Here is a 6,000-nt window from a genome sequence, read left to right as displayed (position 1 = left end):
TATTATCTTGTGACCCAATGTGCAGAGGTAGTGGAGAGGATTTCTTTTTTCAGGCATCAAGATAAAGCAGATCAAGATCAAACCATAAGCATGTCCAATAAGACACAGAACAGGTAAGCCAACAGAACAGTCCAGACAGCCAAGCCAGGCATCAAGGATCCAAAGACAAATAGGGTACATGGCAAAACAGCTAACACAGAATGCTAGGAAACACAGAAATAAAGTTTAGCAATGTCCAATCACTGATTAAAGTGAGTTGCAGGGTTTTATGGGGAATCACTCATCCTTTGGGAGTGGTTAAGCAGGATTAGATTCAATACAAAGTATAGATCCTTTGGTAATAACGGCACTTGTATTTTTATTAGCTTGTAGCACCTGCCTTTGCCACATGGGTTAATGGAGCTCACATTCCCTTTTCCTTCAGCATGTTCCTGTACTTTAGGCCTCAAGCACTGGGAACTGGATTAGTGGAAACACAGGTAGAGATACAGCAGATGACAGAGAGGATGAGAGGAGCGGATTTTCAGAGTAAGATACTGGCACACTGGACAGACTACATAAAGATGAACAAGATACAGATCTCATACAGAACATGGCAGATTGAACCAATCTCTGTTCAGCAAAAGTTGCAACAGGTACAATGATTCTCTTTCTGCAAGTTTTTGGTGTTATACCATGACAACAGAGCACTGACCTAAACCACATTGAACTCCTTTGGAATTAATTGGAATGCTGATTGTGAGCCAAATCTTATCATCCAACCTGGCCCCACAAATGCTGTTTTGGCTGAATAGGTTTCCACAAACGTTTGGCCTCTGCATAATTTAACAATAAATACTGAGCATTTTTAATATTAGCTAATTTTAGCTTAATATTGGCTAAAATTTTAGCCGGGTGGTCAGTAAAATCATCCGGGTAGTGCACCGCAGGGGATAACACTGATTGTTTTATATATATATATATATATATATATATATATATATATATATATATATATATATAGTCCTCCTCAAGAAGCAGGCACTCGCTGGCGTTTCAAAATGTTTTTTTTAATACATCAAAGAATCAAACAGTGAACGTTTTCGTGCTTGCGCCGTCCTCAGACTTGATAATAACAGTTGTACTTACCACCCCTATATGTGCTACCAAACAGATCCTCTGGTGAGCCGCTCTGCCGCATCCGGGTCTCACAGAACACAGGCGACGCAACTGCGCATGCGCCGACCGTACTATGGAGTCCCCTCTGGGCCAACGGAAGCTAATCATTTAAAAGCAAAACAGACTGCATGACTACATACTCAGAACGTAATACTCCTAAGCAACAAACTGATATAAATACAGTGGGAGTTAAAAATTGAATGGTTAATATGGTCACAAAAAACATCATAGCATGAACGGCATTTGTAGACCCTAAAGTCAGCATAGGAACTTATTTGCAATACAAAGTCAGGTAAAGATATGTAACTTAGCAACCCTAGCACATAGGTCATAGCAACATAACAAACCATATTACATATAAGACAAAATTGTTAGGGGTTATAATCCTGCATATTTAAGAGAAATGGGCATCAGACAGATTAAGAACATAATAGGATAGGGCACACTAACTAACCTACAGATTAATTAACATTACTGATGTTACTTAGTTGTAAAACTCAAATAGATATTAAAACAATTAGGGAAAATGACTGATTATACCCGGGCACACTAACTAACCATTCATATGACTACTGTAATAAATTTCAAATCATTTGACAAAAAACTTCACAAAAAACAATGCAAGTCAAGGTTAGTGTTGAGACCCTTTTGGATTTGGATTCCATTTGGATTCCCTCTGGAGGAGCATGTTAGCTCTGTTGCCATCCCGGGTGGGAGTAGGGATATGTTCAATTATAATGTATCTCAAATCTGATACATTATGTTTGTATTTAAGGAAGTGCCTTGGTACCGGTTGGTCAGAACTGCCATCTCTTAAAGCTAAATGTATGGACGACCTGTGATTGGCCATGCGTGTTCGTAGATCATCTTGGGTCTTTCCAATGTAGAATTTCCCTTATGGACAGTGTAACATGTATACCACATGTGTGGTAGTACATGTGACCCTATAGTTGAGGGTATAGCGTTTATTTCTCAGGGAGTGAACAAAATAATTACTCTGGGACAGACCATTACATGTCACGCACCCACTGCACCTGTAACACCCATTTCTGTCGGAGCCCAACCAAGTCCTACTGGTATAGCTGGCTCTGTTGTCAATACGGAGAAGTTGATCACGAAGAGATCTTCCTTTTCTGTACCCAACCATAGGACCATCGAAGTCATTAAATGGTAATGACCTGTCTGACTTGATAATCTCCCAATTCTTTTTGAGAATATTGGGAATTTCAATCTTGTCAGGGGTGAACTCTGTGGAGAAAATTAATTTCTTGTTCCCGGATGCGGCAGAACGGCTCACCAGGGGATCTGTTTGGTAGCACATATAGGGGTGGTAAGTACAACTTTGATTATCAAGTCTGAGGACGGGGCAAGCCCGCAAACGTTAACTGTTTGATTATTTGATGTATTAAAAAAACATTTTGAAATGCCAGCGAGTGCCTGCTTCTTGAGGAGGACTGCATGTGATATTTTGTGGGCACCCTGGGAGCTGCAATGCTGAGTGAGTGTTGGGTTCTTGTGGAGTACTATATATATATAAAGAAACAAGATCTAGAAAGTCTGATCTTGAAAGTGAGGGAATTCAGCACTCTTAAGCTGCTCAAACAGCATAAAGGATAGTCCCACATAAGGAATAGTCGAGTTACCTCAGCTTGGTAAGGTGTATGAGGAACAGTTCAACAAATTACTTACGGCATTTTGTCTGTGTAGCCGCTAATGATTGCGTGCGGCAAGACCGCAGCTCCTCACTGCACTCCAGGTCACACAGGACTATGAGTTAAAAGCGTCCTCTAGAATGTCGTAAGCATAAGTATAAATTCAACAGATGTGTGAATAAAGCTCCTCACTGTAGCCTTTAAACAAACATAAATTCAATGGCCCCTATTTATCAAGGTCTGTCGGATCAGGTCCGACAGACCTCACTGAATATGGCGAGCAATACGTTCGCCGTATTCAGCATTGCACCAGCAGCTCACAAGAGCTGCTGGTGCAACGCCACCCCCTGCAGACTCACGGCCAATAGGCCGCCAGCAGGGGGGTGTCAATCAACCTGATCGTACTCGATCGGGTTGATTTCCGGCAATGTCTGTCTGCCTGCTCTGAGCAGGCAGACAGGTTATGGAGCAGCGGTCTTTGTGACCGCTTCTTCATAACTGCTGTTTCTGGCGAGCCTGCAGGCTCGCCAGAGACACGGGGCATCAAGCCCCATTCGGAGCTTGATAAATATGCCCCTATAGCTCTAACCTCATAGTTCTGTGAAGTGAGGAGCTGCGTTCTTGTTCCACGTAATCATCAGTACCGTAAGTAATTTGTTGCTTTCTCCATTGTTACATGGAACTGTTATATTACATGGTAGTTTTATTGACAACCTTATAATCATGTGCAACGCTAAAAATTTAGTTTAGTTTCGTTTTCATTAGTTAAATAAATAATTTTGTTTCTGCAAATTTGTTTAGTTAAGTTTTAAAAAAAATTTGTTATGTTAAGTTAAATCGGCCGGCGATTACTGAAACAAAATTATCTAAAACTGCCACCCACATCACCGACAATAAATAAAGCTATTAACCCCTAAACCACCACCCCCCACATCGCCAACACTAACTAAAGATATTAACCCCTAAACCGACATTCCCAAACATCGCCAACACTAACTAAAACACTAAATAAACCTATTAACCCCTAAACTGCCGTTCCCAAACATCGTTAACACTGACTAAACCTATTAAACCCTAAACCACATTTCCCTGACATCGTCAACACTAACTAAACCTATTAACCCCTAAACCGCAGTTCCCCAACATCGTTGACACTAACTAAACCTATTAACCCCTAAACTTCCGTTGCCTGACACTAACTAAACCTATTAACCCCTAAACCGCCGTTCCCAAACATCGCCAACACTAACTAAACCTATTAACCCCTAAACCGCAGTTCCCCGACATCGCCAACACTAACTAAAACATTAAATAAACCTATTAACCCCTAAACAGTAGTTGCCAACACTAACTAAACCTATTTACCCCTGAACCACGATTCCCAAACTTCGCCAACACAAACTAAACGTATTAAAGGCACAGTTTACTCAAAAAATTTCTCCCCTTTAATTTGTTCCCAATGATCCACTTTAACTGCTGGAGTGTATTAAATTGTTTACAACTAGCTCATTTGCCCTTATATTAGCATTTGAAATAGTTGATTTAGCATGTGGTATCCCCACCTATTCTGAAAGTTTGTGGCCGCAGGTCCCAGCTATATATAAGCTTTGTAAACACAGCCAGCAGAAGAAATTATACTCCCAGTAGGATATAGCAGAGATAAGGTAATACAATGTTGATTTTCCATTGTTCTCTCCAAGTACTGGTGATTGTTTTATGGACAGATGTAAGATAAAGAAGCAGGTATATGTATACAATGTGATACAGAAATTAGATCTGATTATATCTACAAGCTCAACCCATTTTATTAGGTTGTGGCTTCAAAACACAAAATCAGAGCTTTAATATACACAAAAAAACATAAAAAGCTATTTTTCATACATTTTTTTTCCTCTGCAGTTGGTAAAAAAAGCAATTGTAAATACATTAAGCAAAAAATTATTTTTCAGTATACTGTCCCTTTAACCCCAAAACCACCAACCCCCACATCACAACCTAAATTAAACTATTAACCCCTAAACCTAACACCCCCTAACTGACATTATTAAAATAGACTAAAATTAAAGTTACAATTATTAACTAACTACCTATTTAAAAATAAATACAAACTTACCTGTGAAAGAAAAATAAAACCTAAGCTTACACTAATAAAACTACAATTACAAAAAATAATAAACACTAAAATTACAAAAAATAAAAAACTACCATTACAAAAAATAACAAACAAAATTATCCAAAAAATAAAAATTATTCCTATTCTAATCCCCTGTTTTTAAAAAAAAAACCTCCCCAAAAAAAAAAGAAAAAAGAATCTATAATAAACTACCAAGGGCCCTTAAAAGGGCCTTTTGTAGGGCATTGCCCTAAAGTTAACATCTCTTTTGCAAAAATATTAAAACAAACACCCCCTAACATTACAAACCCCCACCCACCAAACCCACAAAAAAAAAAAAACTAATCTACCCATTGCCCCGAAAAGGTCATTTGTATGGGCATTGCCCTTAAAAAGGCATTCAGCTCTTTTACTGCCCTTAAAAGGGCATTTAGCTCTTTTTAGTAGGCAGTATAACAAAATATGCCATGCTCTTTTTCAGCCCATAAAAAATAAAAATACCCTAATCTATAATAAACTACTAATAGCCCTTAAAGGGGCCTTTTGTAGGGCATTGCCCTAAAGTTAACAGCTCTTTTGCTAAAAAAAAATACAACAAACCCCCACTAACATTACAAACCCCCACACCCCCCAAAACCACAAAATAAAAAAAACCTAATCGACCCATTGCCCTGAAAAGGGCATTTGTATGGGCATTGCCCTTAAAAAGGCATTCAGCTCTTTTACTGGCCTTAAAAGGGCATTTAGCTCTTTTTAGTAGGCAGTATAACAAAATATGCCATATTATAACTAAAAACCTTAATATCCTTAAGGGCGACAATACACTAAATCAAATAGTCACTAGTGGAGATAAATGAATAGCGAGGAGAGCCCCCTCTTTAAGGGATATCACAAAAATGTATTTTATAGAAACAGATAGAACTCTTGACCACACCTCAAAATCAACATTGGGTTTTTATAAGTGTCGTCATATTCCCTGTAAGTTGTGAGGCAGTGGCGACTCCAGGAAAAATATATAGGGGGGGGGGGGCACATAACATACCACAGTCAAACTGGGGGGGGGGGCATTAATAATGT

Source organism: Bombina bombina, chromosome 3 (genome assembly GCF_027579735.1).
Source record: "Bombina bombina isolate aBomBom1 chromosome 3, aBomBom1.pri, whole genome shotgun sequence".
Lineage (NCBI taxonomy): Eukaryota > Metazoa > Chordata > Amphibia > Anura > Bombinatoridae > Bombina > Bombina bombina.
Note: the sequence above shows the minus strand (reverse complement) of the source record.